The sequence below is a fragment of the Ooceraea biroi genome, chromosome 7, assembly GCF_003672135.1.
Source record: "Ooceraea biroi isolate clonal line C1 chromosome 7, Obir_v5.4, whole genome shotgun sequence".
Lineage (NCBI taxonomy): Eukaryota > Metazoa > Arthropoda > Insecta > Hymenoptera > Formicidae > Ooceraea > Ooceraea biroi.
In genome coordinates, this window is record NC_039512.1 from 6,038,400 (window position 1) to 6,060,269 (window position 21,870).

General features: G+C 41.9%; 1 protein-coding gene across 1 annotated transcript in view; it reads left to right on the top strand.

Moving 5' to 3' along the window:
* LOC105282071 (prolyl 4-hydroxylase subunit alpha-2) overlaps positions 1-21,870 on the top strand; it is an 81,547-nt gene that overhangs the window by 18,527 nt on the left and 41,150 nt on the right. The window contains exon 2 of the mRNA XM_011343779.3: positions 4,100-4,164. The gene's annotated coding sequence lies outside the window, so the exon portion shown is untranslated. The remainder of the gene's footprint in view (positions 1-4,099; positions 4,165-21,870) is intronic.

Genomic DNA, 21,870 nt, shown 5'->3' on the forward strand with positions numbered 1-21,870 from the left:
CCGGATATCCCGCGGAAACGTGGGTGTGCGCGATTTATTTTTGACGCATAATATTATGTGGTTCTAAAAAAGTGAAGTGGATGAATGAAATATTATTGCAAACTCTCACGAGGAAACCAAGACATTCCATTTATATGTGTATATAAAGTAGCACGATTCGTCACAATCATTTTTTCTGCAGACATTCTCACTTATAGAAGGTTTCGAAAAAATGACAGTATTTTAGACACAAACATGATCTATATGAGTTGCTTCTCCACACATCCGGGAAAAATATCTCTCTTTCTCAGAAATAAAAACTTGTGCTATTAGGAAAAACTTTAGTAGATCAGTTGTTAAAAGCGTTATTTTGATCAAATAATCGAAAGATTATTACAATTGTTACAATTGACATTGTTTTAATGAGATGCGAATTTATATCCACATACGCATATACCATATTTTATTGATTTGTATTATCTAAATATATATCTCGAAAACTAATTATAAACTTTTTCAATCGTCCAATGATTGTTTTCGTCGGATCTCTAATTTTGCTCAGCATCGACAAATTAGTGGTCAATGCGGTGTATCTAAGTGATTCGAGAAGAACCGCGACAAAATGGCGCGAGAATAATCGGCACTGTCTGGCACGATGGTAGGAGTCGAGCGTGTGGATCGAGTTTAGCATCAAACGAGGGCCTGTAATCCTAACTCGCTTCGGTTTGGGTCGAAGGATCTCGCGGTAATCCACGGCTAGGATCGAGCTTAAATCGCTTCTCGTGACACTAGCTGAACAATCCTCGCCCCAGGGCTCAGCATCCTAGACAGACCCTGCTAGCTCGACCGTAAAGGACCACTCGAGCACCGTAAATCCATCGTCGCGCTTGATCCTGATAGCCAAGTCCTCGGCATTATCCTTCCGGAACACGCGTTTCCTTTTTTCTTCAGGACATTTCGCTCGATGATAAGAATCGATCTTGTCACTCGACGTTTCGCGTTTCCTTAGAAAATTCTTTAATTGGCATTCATATTTAACGTTACTAGATCCCCAATGGAATTCGGCAGGAAAGACCAAATTTCAACTAAATAAAATGACTTCGTGTCCGTCGCGTCTTGTAAAATGTACTCAAGTTCGTTCATTCAACTCTTGAAACCTTTCTCTCGCTCCCTCTACTTTCATCTTCGTCACTCCAGCCGTCCTTCCGCCTTCTTGTATAAGTCGAAGTTCCCGACTCGACGAAACTCGATCGCATACAATCGATAATTCTAACGTGAAATTGAGCCTCTTGGAAGGCGGGAACGGCGGCACGGGGAAAGGAAGGGCGGGAAGCCCGAGTCGAACGATTCGTTCGTCTCGGGCTTTTTAAAATTAACCTGGGTTATAGCTGATGAGGAAGAAAAGCGGAAATGTGAGCTGAATCGCGGCAGATTTTCTCTCCTAACCACATAAATATACGGAGCACGAATACACTACGATATCGAGCTTTTTAGACGCGTAACACTAAAAAAAAGATCTAGTGTTCATGGAGTACTAATATTCCTAGCACTATTGAATGCGAACACGACTTTGCTCTTTCTTTTCACGCGATATAGTGCTGTTAAGAAATTTATTTATGTACTGTTACATAAGCTTTCCTTAATTCAATATTTGATGGTATATTAAGTGTTTTAAAGGGAAATCTATTATGTATCAGATAAATATTTTATTATTATAATTGCTCATTTGTGTTATAGACACATACATTTCTTATAACAATCGAGTTTATAAATTCTTGATCACATTTACGAACGATGCTCTAATTTGATCTTGTCTGTTTGGAATTGTCAACTCACATAGATCTTTGCTGTTCGGAGCTGGAATCGAGCGAGTGATCGCGAACAATCAATAATCTCGCTTCTCGTGAAATCAAGCACGAGATCGGAACGTGAGGTCCCGATCGTTTCGTCCGTCTGGAACTTTAAAAATTAACCCCGTGCGCGCTCGTGAACGGTTTGCTATCACCGGAGGAAGGAACGAACGGACGGCAGGAAAATAGATACAGGGACACTCTCGTTGGCGTCACCGTCGATTTTCCAGCGATTCAGACTGGAAAACTCCTCGAAGCTTTGCACTCGTTCGCTCTCTCGTCGATACTTGGACGTCGTAAATCTTGCAACGAGAAAATGCCTCCTTTTTCGTGCGCCCCTGCTTCTGCTCTCGGCTCTCGGCATTGCCGTTTCTTCGCCCGAGGCAAACGAGAAAAGGGAGAAGAAAGAAAAAAGAAAAAATGAAGAAAAATAGAAGAATGCTTACGAAAAATGTTCTCACTTGACGACTTGCCGTCGTATTTATACAGTTGTAAAATTCAATCATCGATCCGGAGCGTGAAAAGGCACTCGTCAACGGGAAAGTCTGGTTATCGTTTATAACAAAGTGAAATCAGCGGTACTCACACACGATGATGGAGTTTCTGGAACTTCTGCGATGATGGAGTTCTTTCGTGCACGAACAAAATTCCGCGAAGTGTCGGTATTATAATTCACCAATGTTAAATACGTGAGTTTATCCAGCAATTAAACTCGTCCAATGGAATTCCGTGGCATACGGGCAATTTAAAGAGTGAATGAGCGCTCTTACTGCAGTTTGCGAAATCGATCTCGACAGGATTCCAAGACCACAGGTTGATCTAAAGCGGCCTCGAACTTAGACATCATTCCCCGCGATATCGACGACAGGGAACGGGCGCACTAAATTAGCGACCAAATAGCGTTCATTGTTGGCACACGCTCGGATCCGATTTGCGCGGTCGCTCGGTTGCCAGCTTAATCGGGAGGCATCGACAATGGCTGAAAACAAAGGCAGCCATTGCGATGCCTACAGTCCAGTCACATCGATGGCGATAGAACCACCAAGCGCAGCGGTATCGGTGACGACGACAATGATGACAACGACGACGACGATGCGACTTGGGTCGAAATGAAAAAAGGACAGCGGTTAATTTCCTATGAAAGTAACCGATTGCCGCGAAAAAATAGTGAGGGAACCAGACGCGCGCGCGTATATATCACATCCGGTCGACGCGGCCGCTGACTGGTCTCCGGGGGTTGCGTTGGAGCACATGCGATGTTTTGCTCTCTATCTCTCTCTCTTGCTCTCCCTGGCGAACCTGGGCACCAGACTACATTCACTTTCGAGGGTTATCAGGAGATCCCGCGGGACGGGGAGAGCGAGAGAAACAGAGAGAGAGAGAGAGAGAGAGAGAGAAAGAGGGAGGGAGGAGGCAAGAGGGAAGAGAGATAGAGAGAGGTCCCGCTTTGTCCAGCAGATCCCATATTTCAAGGGACCTCGTTGAAAAGCCCTGTACCGTACGTGGAGTACGCGCATACACACCGTTCGCGTGTGTATAACCATCGTACGTTTCTCTCCTCTTTTCCCTTTCTTTCTCTCTCGTTCTCTCTCGCTCTCTCCTCGTCTTGGCCAAGGTAAGGGGCGCAACATTGACAAATGTTCCGCCCTCCGGCTTCCACCCTTCCGTCTTTTTTGCCTTCTTTTTCTTTTCTTCTTTACCAACCGGATACGCGTATACGGCAGTAGACACATTTCTATCCCCGGTTTCAGCAACAGCGTCTTTCTGCGCGGATTTTACCGCGCTCGGTGATGAATACGCGCGTAATCTTATCGCGCGTGAGAATCCTAATTTCCGCACAAATAGCATTCTACATCGAGGATGGAAGAGAAAATGAACGCGGATAAAGGAAACAGGCAGAAACTCTGCAAAGAGAACCATGACGGTACGCATAGGAAAAAGTAATTAGTACCGCACGTGCGTCGTTTTTGCATCGAGCGAATGAAAAGTAGGGAAAAGAACGTGGTGGAATTTCTGCAAATGTATTGAGATAATTCGCTTTTTATTTCGCCCAGCGGTGTGCTTGATGAATTTGCATTTCTATCATTGGCTACAAAATCCTACACGCGAATCTTACATTTCATTAATAGTATTTAATCTCGCACTTGCTTTTTATCTTCCTGTCAGTTCAAATATAATTTGTGCAATATCGTTAATTTAACGATCATCTATATTAAATGAAAGAAAAAGATAAAAATAGAGAATAATTTTATGTGATTTTTATTTTTCAGACCTGCTGTCTTCTTGGAAGCCACGCGGGAAGAAGAAAGATATTTATCTGTCACCAAAGAGCGAGGTACGAACTTTTATTTACAATTTAATATTTGTGTGCGGTTAGGAGAGAAAATTTGCGCGATTCAACTCACATTTCCGCTTTCCTTCTTATCGGCAATAAGTTAACTCTGACGTATGCAAAGATCTTTTAGACGTGAAATTCATGTATAAACGCGCGCGCGTTTAATTATTATTACTTTTAAAATTCTCATATTAGGACATGCGCGTGTATGAATTAACGGTCTGAATAGAAATGAATTGAAGTCAACTGGAACGACGAGACTCTCGCGTTAAAAATTAAGCCGAGCTGCATTGTACGTTAATCAACATATCGATCAAAACATCAATTCACCGGTAAACACCATACCATTTGGTCGATCGCTTTGCATGCGAGCTGATAGTTTTATTTTCACACGGCGCATTGTCCGTTGCGGAAAAACGTTCGTATCACCAATTTAACTTGGCGCATTCCATTACCGAGAGCATACAGTTCCTGTTTTCCTCCATCGAAGGCCTGGGCTCGTAATTTCGGATTTTAACTGGCGTATAATCGTCGACGGTAACGACACCGCGGGATAATAAATATTATCCCACTGTCCCTCCCTTCGTCCCTCGAGCTCTCGCATCCCTCCGGCTCATCCCACCCCCTTCGCGCGTGTAATTCCCTGGCCGTTCCATTGCTCTTGCCCCTCTTGCGTTTTAACCGAGCATCGATATAGTTATCTCTGTTTGCTCACGCACGTCCGTTTAAACTTGGCACGCCGGCGACGTAGAGCGCTTTAATTTACAGGAAACTCTCCAATCCCGTCGCGTCGTTGACCGCGTGATATTTCGCGGACAATGCACATCGACGCAAAATAAAAATCTTTGCGCAAAAAGCTGTAACGAATTGACAAAAAAAGAGAACGTCGAATAATACGTCATTTGGCCATCGCAATTTGCATTAAGTCCAAAATGCAATTTAACTGACAGCGGATTATCGCTATATTTGCTGTTGGCTACCTTTGAAAAATTTATAAAACCATCTGGAATGTGTGTGTGTGTGTGTGTGTGTGTGTGTATGATTTGAGTGATTTAAGTGATTCATTCGAGCGACGATCGATCGTTCGTTGGTATTACGTGCACCTAGTCGCGTCGGCAGTTAGTCGATGACGATTTATCTTACGATGTTTACCAAACATACGTATCAAAACGCGAAACTGACACCGTCGGGCTCGCATATAACTAATGCAAAATCGATAGTTCATTTCGCGGCCGCCACAAGAACGATTTTTGTTGGCTTGCCGACGAGAGGACACAGAGAGGTGTAAATTAGAGTGCACACGTAATTGGATGAAATGCGATATCGGATCAAATGTAATATCGGGCAGCAGCGGCGTCGTGGCTGGTGTGCGGTGCTCCGGCTGTGTTGTACTGCGTTGCGTTGTTTACCGGCGTCGATCCGTCACTTTAATATGCGTAATCGAATGATGTAACGACCGAAAGTCATCCGGCTGGGCTTTCAATTAAACGCTGGCTAGCGAGAACGTATTTGCGCGCGAACGTCGACTCTCGCCTGACAAAGCATCTAATTTACCGAAATAATCGATAATTATCTTATCTATAAATAATCAACTATTTTTTCGCTATCAATGATACGCGATTTTGGAGCGGAGATTAATGCCGAATTTTTCCAGCAATTAAGCGCGGATTGGTGAACAATCGTTGCTAAAAACCGCGTCGCTATTCAGCCAAGGAACGATCGGCTATTCACGGAGTAAAACTACTGTAAGAATAACCATCGACAGCAATGTAACAGTCGTAAGTTTCGCGGTGGGAAGCCCGAAACTTGTGAATAGTTCCTTCCGGATTTTTCGGAGTCGGGGGAACGCGATGACGACGAGGAATGCCCAAACGAAATTTTCAATCTCCGGAGCACCGTGTAACATCGAACACGTACATATAGGCGGCAGAAGCTCGGATGCCCGTTGCTTTCGAATTCTCTCACTCGTCTTTTTTCCCCGGCTCGACTTCGACGTGACCAGAAAGACGAGGCAAAGATTACGTTATGCTGGCATCATGGACGGGTGACGATACGCTCGGAAAGCAGATTACGATAACGCGTGTTTCTCGCGCACGCACGGGTTCACGGCACGCGGGATCGAGAAACGAGCGAGAAACGCAAGAAGAAAAACGTCTGGAAATGTGAATGACCGAAAAGATACAGCGCTGAATTCTCAAGCGCGACCATCGGCGAGAGGGAATTTCCATCGTATACCCGGAATTCCGAGAGATCGTACACTCCTCGCCACAGCGAGTGGTGCTCTACCCGTATGAATTAATGTTTTTACTAGTATTGCAGATATTCTTTGTCGCACTCGAACGTTTCGAGGAAATTCGAATATCGAGTTTTTTTTACCTGAGTCAGACGAAATGTTATGAATATAACAAAGTATCGGATTTATTCATTTTACAGATATTGTGCTCCATAAATATATGAACATAAACTCAGCAGACAGAACTAGATTATCGAATCTGAGAGAGAAATTACATTAATAATAAATTTAAGTTTTTTAATTTAAACTGATAGAAAAATTCACTATGATTTCATATTATAACTTTAAGTTCTATAGCCGACAGTAAAAGCATCGTTTTCTTTTCGGATCTTGTAAGACTGGATAACGTTACTAGACGATAAATTAATCCAATCATTGCACCCACGCGCGGGCTTCCTCTGCTCTTTGAGTTCCATATATCCGTTGCTACGCCACATGGCGTGTTACACTTACACATATTGTCTTTGTCGTCCAATCTCCTCGTCTGGTAATTTTATATATAATAATACTTTTTCAAATATTCTTTCTACAAGTAGTTCTAATTTTAGACTGCGGCAAATATTCTAATCTAAATATTCTAATATTCTAGCTGTAATCTATAATATTCTAATATCTAATATTCTAATTTTCTGTTAGAATATTTGGATTAGAATATCTGCCATAAGCGCTAATTTGCAACTTTAAATATTTGATACAAAAGATATATCTTGAATTCATAGAATCGATATTAATTAATTAGATATCAATAATTAGAATTAGTATTTAATTTGGAAAGAGTATGTCATTTCGAAATCGATTTTGGATTTTGCATTGATATCGGATAAATTCGAATGAGATATCGTAATTGTCAGATATCAATAATCATATTAAAGTCTGACAATTTCAATATCTGGTATCCGAATCTATCCGATAATCTATTTCCTTAAAATTTTCTTCTTTAGATCTGCTATAGGAAAGAAGCTAAAGAAGGTATTAGTAGAGAAATCGTTACGTAGAAACTTTCTAAGTAAACGATTTTAAACAGATTTTTCGCAAGAAGCATCGTGAAAATTTCACCGTGCTTTCCAAGAACTGAAGTCGATTAGACCCTAACGTGCAAGACCTAAAACCCAAGACAAATATTAGAAACCATAAGTTGGACGTCTATGATGCATTAGTATTCGCGTGTAGGTAACCCGCACGAACAGTCGAGCCAGACATTAATATTCCTAGGAGAGTTTCATCGACTGATTAATGATAGACTTGCACGAGATAGAATAAAGAGGGCCATCGTTCCAGGATCGCGAGCTATTTTCTGCCTGGACGTCCATTCACCGTCGATGTACCGCATGCTTCCTGGTACACTCATTCGTATTCCGGCGCTGTCGGAAACTTCGCGATAATTCGATATCTCGGCGACTCCTACAACAGCAGCAACGGCCTTCGTCATCATCGTCGGACCAAAGCGGCCTACGTGACTTCCACGTCCTTTCCCGCTATTCCGCCTCCATCCTGCTCCGATTCTTCTCTGCCTCCGTTCTGCTTCTCAGTACTGTAGTGCTATTACGAAAAGCCCCAAGCCACGACGTATTATTTGACAATGTAATATCTGGACCTAAAGTGAATGGAATAATGCCATTCTATGTCCATCGACAATGCGAGTTCCGCTTACATGGTGATAATTGCCTCCAAATTAAATTTCATTCAACTTATTATATCGATGGTGTTGCAGATGTCTAAAAGGTGATCACTGCATGCGAAAATTATTTTTCCTTTTGCCATTACTTTTTTATTTTTTCATTAGGAAATCATATGTGTCGACATTCTTTCCACGCTTTACGTTTATAAATATATATTTATAAATGTTACTATTTTTGTGAACTATCTTAATTTATCTTGATTAGTTTTGATGTATTTTCATAGAAAAGTACATTATTTCACACATTATCTTATTATTTTTGCTACTGTTTATGATTAGCTTTCCTCTATTGAGGATTAGTTCATCTTTTAAGCGAAAGATTGATTATCATCATGCATATAGTGACTAAATATTTCAAACACTTGTTAATTGTTCTTTCATGTAATCTTTTTTTTACTTGTTGCCTTGGATAAGTGCCTTGTATGTGTGCGTATGCGCCTACCTATAAAGTCAGTTCTCATCCAACCTTATCGTACAGGCACTTTGCGACAGAAATTTTGTTACAGCACAGTGCAAAATGAAAGCACGCTGAAAGCACTCAATTTGAGGAAAAAGAGGGAAAGATTTCTCTCGTGTTGCGCTTTTATGCCTGTTATTGCTGTTTTATTTGGAATAATATCCTAATTTTTTAAATAGAGATACATTTCATGATTCCTGCATTATTATTTATAGTAAAATGATGTTTTAATGATTAACACATTAACATTGTTATTTTAACATGGGAATAATTTCCACGTTTCATGTTTAGTAACAGGTGATGAGTTCATATTATGTTACGGTCAGTTGATTCATACGTATGCTGTTTAATAAAGTTGCATGCGCGAAAGGTAACAAATATAATACGGATGAAACAAAGCGATACATATAATAAAAAACTTCCCTTTAATGCATTCTTTTCGTATTACATATTGATGAAGAGAAAAGCATTTTAGAATAGCACAGGATGTGGAAAGTAATAATTAGATAGCCGGCGAAATACAGATGTCTATTTCTCTCCGTTGTTAATGGATTTTTGTTTGACGAATGATACGTGAATACAATAATAAAAGTATTGGATGACTGAAGACCGCAGTGAAAAAATATCCAGGATGAATATTAAAAACTTAGAAGGGCTGATGGAAAAGGGAGAATAACTAACTAACATTAATTCTAATTTCTCATTGTGCATGATGGCATGGCGGTGAACGTGAATTTTATGCGGAATCAGTGCATGAAAAGGCGGCTCGCGTGGGTCGCAATTCTACAATTCTACATTTGTCCACGCTTTGATATACTTTTATTAACGCTAGCGAAATCCGAACTAGGTTTGTGCTCGATTGAAACGATAGGTTTTAAAACAAGTCACGGATTTCCGCAAAAGGGATATGAGGTCTCCGGTCTGAATCCACATAGAGAAAGCGTAATAGATGTACACGCGAGCGTGTTACGAAAAAATATTTTTTCCATCCATTACTAAAAACTGTAGCAGCCCAGTATATATGAGCGTATCAGTATGGAGGTTTGCGATATTTCTCTTTTTTTCTAGATGGCTTTCCGCACTGATTTACCGTTCATATGCGCGTATGCATACGTAGTCTCAGTTACCACCGAATGGCGAAGGAGATGGGGATCTTGTCGATTTATCGGGGTTAGAAATATCGATAAGACGCGATTCGCGATAAGAGTAACAACGCCCTGAGGTCGTGTGCTCGCGAAAGTAACACGATCAGATTCGGTTTGACTAACGGTTCCTCGGCGGCATTACCAGAATTTACAGAACACACGTGATATATAAGCGTGCACACCGGGGACAGAGTATCACCGCGATTTATGACGGCTAGTCTTCACTCTTATCGAGTCTGCCCGAGAATTAAAGAACGGATAAATGCACTTGATTTCCACTACAATGCAGTACGTACCGAAAGCTTCGCGTACCTGCCATGCATATTCATTTAAAATTTTATTAATTCTTCGTTAGCTTAGTTAAATTAGTTTTTAACGCAACAGTTCTAGTTCTTCATAGCAATCTTCTGATTCTATCAGAGGTCAAAGATGTTTCTGCATATAATACTTCACGCGAAGTTTAGTTTAATAATACGCTATACGTTGGCATAATTAAATTATACGTTACATTTTATTTGTAAAAATTGAGAATATTCTATATATTCATTTTTTATGTTAAATGTTATGCGAAAAGCGTAACATTTTCCGCAACATTTTTTCCTAACATCTTTTGGTGCACAATTGCAGTGTACCGGTTTTCACATGAAATGTATACAATAACATTCGCCATTATAAGGATGTACTGCATATTCGAATCTACGAATAGCATCGTGAATTAATTGCAGCGAAAGAATGGATAAATAAATAAATGAAAAGAGGAATAACTCTGCGTCCTGAATAATCCGAGGACTAAGTGCGTTTGTTTTTTTCGTTCATCGCGTCTGCCGAAATTCCGCGATGAACCTCGGACCAACGCATGAAAACTCGTTTCATGAATTTTTATGAACTCTCGGTCGTCGGTAACGCAAAACGGCCGGATTCGTCACGTTGAAAACGCGGGCAGATAGGAGAGCGGAAGGGGAATAGTTAGTTGTCCGTTCTGTCTTCTGCTCTACGCATCGCGACAATTTCGAGGATCGCCGATGCGGAAAATGAGTTTCCGCGCTACCGGAAGTGACGCCGCGCTCTGGATTCGCACTCGGGGAAAGTCGAAAGAAATACGGATAGCGGCGGCGCGCCTCGGTTACTTTGTACGTATTATTGTCGGCGATGTGTCTTTCCTCTTTTCTCCGTCTCTCTTTCTCCTGTGCTCTTTATTTATTGGCGTGCTTTCTCGCGACACTTCTCCAGGAAGACAGAAGGCTCAGGAGAGAAGAGAAGAGAGGAAAGCATGGAGTTAGCGCAAGGTGAAGAGGGGAGGATCTGGACCGAGCATTAAAACTTTGAAAATAACGGAGTTCCTTTTAGTGTTTCGGGAGCTTTACGAAAGCCTGGCCGCCCAGGATACGAGCTCGTATTGCTGGGGATTTGTTGGAGAAGAAAATCCGGGATATTAACCCGTTGTTTTTACTACTTGGAATGTCATTGCCTGCGTATCGCAGTTGCGCGGCTTTTTGCAACAGAACTCTTGACATGTTTGAATGATTTGCGATCAAGTGTGGATGAGGATCAACAGACATCCGTATATTCGTGTAATCGTATGGTGTTTTCTTTTGTACATAGTGTAGCTCACGTAACAGTAAAGCATAATTGCAGTTTGACACAAAGACATTTATTAAGAAGGAAAAATTCACATAAAAATTCTTGTATTATCTTGTACATTTAATTAGGTTTAATTACCATTAGAGAAATAAATGACTATTTTTAAAATAGCAATCAATTATTTTTTATACTTTTAGGATTACAGCATTTGCTGGAGAATGATGGAAAATATCGAGTTTTTACAGGACATTTCTAAAGTAAGATAACATTGTGACTGCCGTGGTGGTTGATAAATTTGGCACGCTTAAAATTCAGCACATTTTTTTCTGGTCATAGATTTCCAGCGCGATCGCATAATGCTGGCGCATTGACAAACGATCCCCAGATACCCCATTCCCGTCGCTGATAGGGCTGTAGAATACGAGGGAATTCCGTACCGGTCGAGTTCGCGGGCTTATATGTAGGCAAAAGGGTATGAGAAAGGTTCCGAGTTCGAAAATCTGACCGACGATTGATAGAGAAAGGAGCCCGCTTGCGGTTGAGATTCGTCGGATGATGGCGGATAATAAATTGGACACGCGAAAGATGCCAATTCAGCATTTTATGCAGGTTGCCAACGAGGGACGAAAGAGAAAATCATAGAATGTTCACTTCAAGTAGGAAGTGTGCGATAATGGTGGTCATGCTTATTTTACTATTTCGGTAATATAGATACATAATGAGATGTCTGTGAAAATTCGTACTTTTATATTAATTTTATATTTTTCCATTAATTAGAATGCACAAAAGAGACAAAGAAAAAATCTTTATTATTATTATTTATAAATCATGAGCATTAAAACCTGGATAATTCTAATAAAAAAGCACTTTATTTAACTCCAGATAAACTGTATTCTTTGAAAATTTAAATATATAATAATATCAAAATGCAGAAATAAATCGTTCCATTAGTACATGAATAAATAAGACTGATTTGATTCCGATGCACGGGAAGTTTATGTACCTATATCATAATTTATATCATAATAAAAATATTGCTACAATATAATCGATATAATAACAGATAAAACGCATCAGAAAGCATAATCCGTAATGAATAAGGATAAAAACTGAAATGTTACGTTAGAACAAAGACTTTCATCTGAGTGGCGAAAAGATCTGGATTATCTGTCCTCACCTTTCGCATCTGCAGGCTCAGCTTTGGTAGGTCTATTAATCAGACGCAAGAACTAAAGTTCGGACGGGGCTCATCGCGCGTTCGTCCGAATTTAAGACGGAACAACGGAAGAATGAATACCGCGTCGGCACTACTTGAGATTGTTTTATTCTCTCGGAGCAATCTTTCTGTACTTATCTAATTTTACTCCCCTTCTTATCCATCGAATCTTTATTAAACTATTCCGTGTCCGGAAGCAGCATATATTGAAAATCGTTACGTTATTTACGCTAATCATGTTAGCATTAATTTGCATTGTAATTAACGGTAATTCACATCGGCGTAGAGCGCGTATGGATAATTCCGGCCTCTATTTCGTCGCAAGATCATCGGCGAGCGGCGATAAAACAGAATTAAAATCTTAATATAGCCGATCATCAAATTATATTTGGATAATATAAAATTGTATTACCAGCGCGCGCGAAATTCGTCAGGGGGAATGCACTCTGGTGCTATACGGTGCTATACGTGCCGGAATTTACGGCCACTCCGAAATAATCCGGTAGCGTGCTACGCGCAAAAGGAACAGCGACTATCGCCACCATTTGATGCAGCAATGGGTTCGCTTTGATTAACAATATAATCCCCATTGTTGGGGGTTTCAATGGAGCGTGACTGGAGGGTACACCGTTGCACTTTGCGGCGAGATCGAGGCTCGCGAACGCGCGCTCGTAGATCCAGGACCTAACTGGTTTGGCAACGAGATCGCGGCACGAGAATCCGCGATAAATCTTCCTGTGGCACCCACGGCTGCCCGAATACCGGAACACGCACGAGGAGCAGTCATTTCCGGTGGAATCCGCCAGCAGGCCGTCAGCGGCCTCCGAATAACCGATAGGGTGGTCATATCGATCCGGGGACGTCACGTTAGGACCGCGGAAGACCTCGTTATCAACATACGTGGAGAACGCAGCAGCCGCAGTCGTAATAATGGATAGCGGACGGATCAGACTGATTTAACCGCCTTATTTGGGAATGGGAGATCGAATATCGGTCAGATGTCAGGAATAATATCTCACATCAGAACAAAAAATATTATAAAAGTTTCATACGTAGGAGGAGTATAAATATCTCTTGAAATTCTCTCTCTGAAACGCTATTTATATTTTTTAAATTATGAGTGACATCGATAATATTAAAAATCGGGATTTTTGACTTCGTGATTTTGACATAATCCTCTTTCCTCGCAACGCGAAATATCATTTCGGTCACTGTTTATGTTCTTGAATTAGTATGAACGATGTTTGTTTAATAATTTCAGCGTGATATTAATTTGAAATCTGTTTCGAAATTCTGTCGATGCGATTTCGCATGAATTCTCTAACTATCCCCGATAATTCCCTTGGATCCAGTGAATGAAGGGTACACTTGGAAAACGCCTCCCTTAACCACTATTATTATTTATTAGCGCACGAGAAGCGAGTCGCGCGGGTCAAGCCTCGTCGAAAACATTCACGGATTGCGAAGCGTAGTCACGGATTGCAAGAGCTAGGGGATTGCACACCCTCCTTCTCGTTTTTCGCAGCCGGGCGTCCGCCCTTCACGCAATCCCTTACCCGACCGACGTCGCATTGTGCGTGTTCCATTGTGCAGGGACGCATACTCCCGCATTCTCTTATTCCTCCTGCGGCGTTTCCCCTTTTTTGCGTAGCGGTGCGCTAGCGGGCGGGGAAGGACGAAGAGTATTACGAGCGGGAGGGTTGAAACGCGCGTGGGTGACCAAATTCGTATCGCGCTTGCAGAATATAGGGGTGTCTCGTTAGCGAAGAACGAGGGTTCCCCTCGTTTCGTGCTCGTGTAAATGTTTGTAAAATTTCTTTTTCCAAAATAATCGATTGACGTTGCTCGATTGTTGTTTGCGCTGCGATTAGAAGTAACGTCATGCGTGATGCTTACAAAGGGTCCGATGTAGAGCAGGCACAATTGACTTTAAAGAAAATTAAAATTTTGAACATGATTCATTTATGTTTGTTTCTATCGGAAAGAATAACAAGTGGTTTAATTTTACGTTGTACTTTAATGCTAATTTAATTCTTTAAACGATGGCCAATCATGATGGTGTATTTGCTGCATCACGTCGTGAATTCGATCGATTGAGAAATTTATTCTAAGTCAGTCGAGGCACTTGAACTCTTTCCGTTTTTTTTTGTTTTTTTTTTTTATATTAAGCGTTTGGTCTATTTGCCTCATCAGCACGATAAGCGATCAGTGGGCAGCGACTCAGCATTTTGTACGTTACAATGTAAGAAAACACGGGTCCCATTATACGATCCTGGAGACCTCGCAGTCTGCAGCGGCCAGATAACCGAAATTGGCGGTAAGATTTCACCCTATTGGTTGCCGGCATTGCTGGTGAATTAAAAACCGTGTTCGTGGGACTTTCTCTTATCGGTAACATTCACCGTGCCCAGCAGATCTCTTGAAAGATTGCAATTACATTCCGCTTCAAATTCATTAGCTGTATTCTTGATTTTCCGCTATCATGATTATGCAACGTGGTTCTCACGGCGCTCGCAAAAACGTGACATCTCTTCAAATTAATAAAGATAGAGTTATTCTTTTTGCAATAATAAGAATAAAATTAGATGGCAAGTTGGAAGAGATATTAGCATAAAAGTAAAGAATTATTTATGTTATGCACATAGAATGCTCGTACAAATCAGGATGACTAAAGGATAAATGTATCATGCGGAACTTATTTTTACCCGTATGCGATCGTTTCCGTTTCACGGTGTCAAATCTTCACGGTGACAAATAAATCCGCATAACATTTATAATCTATAATCCGTACTTTTCTATCGGACACCTGAAATATCGGACAATAGAGCGAAACGAATGGTAAAGCTTGGCTCCACGTGGCCATCTAGCTCAACCGGCTAATAAAAGATTTCCATGCTGAATCATAAAACGTACTGTGTTATTCCGGTCCTGGCACATATGCGCGTCCAGTTTATAGTCATTTATAGTTGTTTATAGTTTCAACGGGCACTGTCCGGGCAGCTTTCCTCCGGCGAATGCAATTTAACTTACTTTTCGGAGACTCCTTGCGAAGAAGAAATCAGTTAGGTGGCCGGAGGGGGTGGGAAGAGGGAGAGGAGAGTTCGTAAAACTGTCCGATATCATTTATCTCGAGAGACGGACGACCGGCGTATGACTCGCCTAACTGAAATCGAAACTTCGGACGTTTCACGGGCGTTTGATTGACACGCGCGCGGCGTAATTAATTAATCGCGGTGCAAGCGGAAAGAGCCCTTGTAGCGTGAACGTTATCATCCCGATTAAAGTATCGCTGCCTGGATTACGCTCTTATTGTAGAATTAAGTGACACCTATTTTAAGCTCGATTTAATTTTTACTCCTTTACATCAAGAACCACTTGAAGGAAAAGTTTCAGGTATATTTCCGAGGAATGTTTAATCACGTCGCGGCACTTTTACCGATAAGTGCTTCGATTAATTTGAGATTGACCTTTCCTTGGTTAATGGCGGTTTAATCTTCGTACATTATTCGGTACACCCTCTGTCAGGCGATCAGGGAAGGAGTAAAATGAGGGATGGCGATACGTGTCGGGATTGAGTCGGGGACTCATTTTCAACATAATCGTAAGTGCTACTCTGACGTATGCTGTGAGGGGGAATGGCGACTAATGGAATTCTCTTGTACGCGACGAAGAAGCGCGACGAACGACGGGTCGAGCGGCTCGATCTGAGATCGCTTAATAGAACAGAAAAACGTTTGGGACAATGAATTTCTCTGCCTTATGGTAATACCGCTCTTCTGGCTCAATCGCGACGGCGATCCGCGCATCCGATAACGAGTGGACTTATTGCTAGTAACGATTGCGTTGAGACAGATAGGTTCATTCTACAATGGCAAAAAGAAATGTACATGGCGAAGTATCGACTGCCATCGTCCGATGCATTTCTGATCCGTTTGATAAAATGACTTTGACTTTGGTTGCGTCTTTCTCGTCGTTTTGCGACAGCTTCCATTCGTGGGGAAGCAAGATTCCTCATGTTTCCGGAGTTGCAAGCTTTCTTCCATCGTTCGCGAGTTAATTACATATTGGTGTGTGCACTGGGCGATTACCGTCACTCGACGATGACCGTCACGCAATCATTGTTCCTCGTATATCGCTGGTATTGCCAATGGAATTCCTGAGAGTATCGTTGAGAGAAAAAGACGAAAATCAGAAAAATGAGGATAGTGCAAAATACGTGTTATTGCATCGCGTTGCGTGACGTCGGGCGTTGCAGCAAATCGCTTGCTACAAATTCCGTGTAGCTGAGCGTAACAGAACAAGGCCATGCCTTTTCATTGGGTCGGAAAAATAGCAGACCTCGCAATAGCGCAACCATCGGCAACCGTCGTCGTGCCAACACGGAAATACGGAAATTGGGTCTAACCTCCGTTTACCTTCATTTCGCGTCCGTGATCTCTCTCAGTTATCCCGCCCGCAATTCGAGGCAACCCGCAATTTCAGTTCTTGCGCGTGGGTTCGTCTCGTGTTCTTCCGACTTTTGGAAAACCATGTCTTCGTTTAACAATCGTGCACTTTTTCGCGTAGTTTTATCGAGGCTGAGGGGTGGGTACAGAAGACATAGATGGATGAAGAAAAAAAACTGTCGTAGAGATACGAAGAGAGGGAGGGAAATCGGGGGATAGAGGGAAAAATGGCTCCAGGATAGCTTTTGGCACGATAAGTGGCAAGAACTGAAAGCAGATCCATATAACTCCGCGCCGCAAGGAAAATCGGGAAACTAGCATTCTCTTCGACAGCCGACGTGCGGCGGAAGTGCCTGAGACATTTCCCTCGTGATGTTCTCAGTTACATAAGTGTGAACGAATTTGCATTAATCGTGAATTTAGAGGATCTTTTCTTTTGTAGTAACTGAATCTTTTGATACGTAAATTCATTTAATTTCCATTTATTTTTCATAAATCTACTTGCATATTATCTAAATTAAATTTTTATCTAAATGCGCTTCGATATTTCTGTAATTTTTTATTTATATGCGTTCATTTCAACTTCAGATTCCGAATTTTACATTTTTTATCTATATCACATGTTAAGATATTTAAAGAATAATTCTTAATTTAGATGGTTAGATTGTATCTTTTGATCATATACTTGTGATACTTTATTTAATTTAATGTGATACTACTGTTATGAAAACATGTTAAAATGCAAAATGGGTTCTAGAGAGATTAATATACTCAGGAGGCATATGCGCATATTCTGCATAACACGAGCATCCTGTAAGTTTTATTACAACGCTGTACAGGTAATGACTTACATAATGTAGTGTAGTAAACTTCATTTTTTTAAGGATAATATAATTTAATTGATTTAAAAATAAGTATACATTGTTGTCTTGTTATTCACGCTATATATTTATTATTTACGACATCACGAGAGTCTTTGTCATAAATTCCAAATTTAAATTACAATTTAGAAGAAAAATTACGAAACACATGTTCGTGGATATAATTCGCAAACGAAAAATAATATCGCGTACTGTTTGTGTGTTTGGAGGGCGCAATGGTGTAAGATTTGCTGTGAACAATTCGCGCGTTATGGAGACCGTGAAACAGAGCTATGCGTTGCTTTTCCCCATCGATGCTTCTTCGCCCCCGTGGCTTCTTTCGGTTTCCGAATCAGTAGTCTTCAATATTTGACGAGACTCTGCGGAGCTCTGCTAAAGGAAGTTCCCGTACGTTTGCAGTGGATGCGATCGATGCATCGCACACTTACGCGATATTGCAACATCGCACACCGAGAGGCATTGTCGCGGCAGTAATGCAGTCTCGGATTGAATATAAACCGTATCGGAGACAATAATACACAGGGGAGCTGACAGAAGAATACAGATAAACGTATATAAAGGTACAACCATGAAATTTTTCCAAGATCACATTACCGCGCTGCATCGACCTATGAAAAAATTTCTCTAACTGCGAGAAACGTACGAGCTAACCGGCAACGTATTGTCTTTATGTGCGATACTACCACATAATGGGCATTATGGCATGACGTGAACTTCCTTAGCGCAGCTGTAACGCGGAAAGTTACAGAATGGCCTCGCAGTTTACTTGAAGAGCGAGCGCGTCCGCTATTGTTACCTGTTTTATACAATCTGCGTTGAGCGCTGCATATATAATAACGAGCGATACGTATACCTCATTTTGCAGTATTTACACAAGATGAGCATGCGGATCGTTTCGTTCCATTTTGCATATCTTATCCTACGAAGAGATAATTTTATCGTTTTACTTATAGTATATTACGGTTATTATATTACGAGATAATTTTACATATCACGAATACGCTTTTGTATAATATTACATGCGCAGACGTTGTCTTCGCGTTATTTCCTGCCTGTCTTCTATAATTTTATTTTATTTTATTTCCCTTCGTTACGCGTGACCGGCTATCGAGAATTTCCATTGGACGACAATGCCCCTCGTAGATGCCTGAGGGTCACGTATCCCTCGGGTGCCGTTCCGAGGAGCGCATACAAACTGCATCAGGCGGCCCTTCACTGATAACCTTTGACCCTGACGAGATTCCTGGTCGCGCCTGGAGAGGACCGGAGAAATGCGGCAATCCGATTTTTCCATCTCCACGAGGGGAATTTGTTAAAGACGCTTCGCCGTTCTACAAACATTAACGACAACTGTCGCCATCGCTTGGCAACCGTTATTCTCCGTCCAATAATCGCTTCGTATACTTGCCGTTATGACCTAATATCCAATAAAATCAATGTACTGTTAAAAAAGAAATCCATGCGAGCAGTTTTCGACGTCCGTGAAGTTCTAGTGGAAATGAATTAATTGCATTTTCAAGCCCATTAGTTACTCGTTCATTAAACGAACGTTACGTTTGATTCACCTGACCCTTCGCTAGATTCGAAATTAGACTCCTAAGTCAAAGCGCCTGACGAGGGCACCGGAGTTCAAAGAAGCAGGAACAACCCTCCTAATCGTATCGTGCACGATTATACGCGCGCACGTTAGCTCGGCGGCGCATCGCTCCTATTGCACAATATTCGTAATTACACGCTTCCATGTGCTTCACGTGTAATACTAACAATGAAACGGCACACATACACGATATCTCGCGGCGAACTCACGGCGAATTATGTTATCTCGCGTTTTCAGGGAGGGTGTACGGAAAAGCCGGAAATAACGGCTCTAAGCTTCTTCTACAGACAGCTCTGTATGCTTTGGGCTGGTCGGCAAGGTCGCGTCGGCGGGGTTAAGTGCGATTAACCACCCTTACGCTGTTCTGCGCACTGCGGTTTGCGAGCGGAAGGGAAGTCTCTCTTTCCCCGGATATCATCTACACGTGCAAGAGAGAGAAAGAGAGAGCGTGTCCGGGGTCGTAGGGTTATCCAGGTTTCGTCGTGCGGCACCTACACCACCCTCGAAATTGTCCCTCTCGGGACATCTGATCTTTCCGAGACCCATCGGCAAACGAGGTGAATACTCCTCGACTCGATTCGCGCGGCGAGACAGGAGAATCGGTTACTTTCCATCGCGCGTGATTTTTTCAGACGTGATTCTTCCAGGCGCGATAATCCGACTTCGGCGATGGCGTGAATCACGCGATCCGCTTGTTTCGTGAGTGTTGGCTCGCAGAGACGCATGGAAACGATACTAGGTCTTGATTCGGTCTGGGACGAGAACGAGCCTGTAATTTGTGGTTTCTACGGTTTGAGTAAGAAATCTCGGGATACTGACGACTTTCTCGTATGCGCCGTTTAAAATTAAGGTACTATAACATCTGTCAATCGCAGAAGCAATGCAGAACGGACTTTTATAGTGAGCAACGTGGCCGTAACTGACGGTACATAGTGTATGGAAATATTTTTTGAAATATTTCGTGATACCCTATTGCGAGATTATACATACCGCGTATTTTCATGCGGAATAAAAAGTATAACAAATAATTTGGTATTATAACGAGCATTTTTACAAATAAAATTGATTTTGTGTAGCGGATTTTCGGCTCCCTAATGAATATTCTCCGCGAATTAATTTTCGAAAACCGTCGTATGTAACATGCACCAGCACGCACGCGCTAATTACCAAATTTGACGTTGTCGGTGAGTTGCGCGTAACAAATTAACGGCTTGATGGGTAACGTTACGCAGCGGAGTAAGTATAATAATTTCGGATATACCCGCCGGTATATTATCGCCGTCAGCGTATGCCGACGATGATGATATAAAAGTTTCGTTGTGAGACGATAATAATAATTAGGGAATTGCCGTTAGAATAAGGCGACATGACCACAAATCGAATGAAAGCTTCCATCGGCGGACAGGTTTCGGTCTCGCTGTCTTCCGCTTGCGCCCTTCTTAATTCTATTAACGTAACCGCGTGAGATCGAGCCGAGCTCGTGCAACCCGCGGAAGTTCACGCCGAAATTTCTCCGTCCTCTCGGTTTTCTGCCGGTGACGTGTGACGTCGCGACGCCTGCCTGGCTGCATTGCCTTGCCTTGCCTTGGCTTGCCTGGCATGGCTCTGCCTTTGGTTTCCACAAGATTGGAATCCCGGGGACTGACTGACTGACTGACTGACTGGCGGGCGGTCTGTCTTGATGCAAGAAACGAAACGGGAATGCATCGCGGAGAGAGGGATTAAGGATGTAGCTAGCAACGCGCGTGAAACACCCGCCGTACGGTTGTCACTTACGTGACAACATCATGACACGACAGCGTCCGTTGTTTATCGTCAAACGAGCGACAAACGCTGAAACGTGACGTTGCGGGAACAGATCCACGAATACGTGGACGGGAACCGAATCATGAAATGCGAAAATTCAGTTTCATCACGTGTCGATCCTTGCTGTTTGCAGATTATTCGCAGATTATCTCGTGAAATATTTAGCTGTTGGCGGTGGAATGTTTGAGATAATCAGATTCGTGAAACATTTGGAGAATAGTAGTTCGTTATATGCTCGAAATATTTGCTCGGAAAATAGTTTGTTAGATACTTTAAACACAATACTGAGACGCATGCAGGAGAGAGAGTGTCTATATTGAAGTTTTTCTTTCCTTTCTTTTTCTCTCTTTTTTTTAATTAATCAATCGAAGTTTGAAGGTTGCACGAGTGTAATTTTATCGGCACTAGCAATCTTCAGTGCGTATAAGGACGAAATTACTCTGCACAATCGCTATTGTTTGTGCAGCCGAGAGAAGAGCGGTAAAAATGAGCTTGGCGCGCTCGCTCTGCCAAATCCCGCCCGTTAATAAACCACACGCTTGAATTTTCGCGCTCTCTTGAATCTTTATACCGCGGTAAAACCAAATACACGTTCTCCTTCAGATAG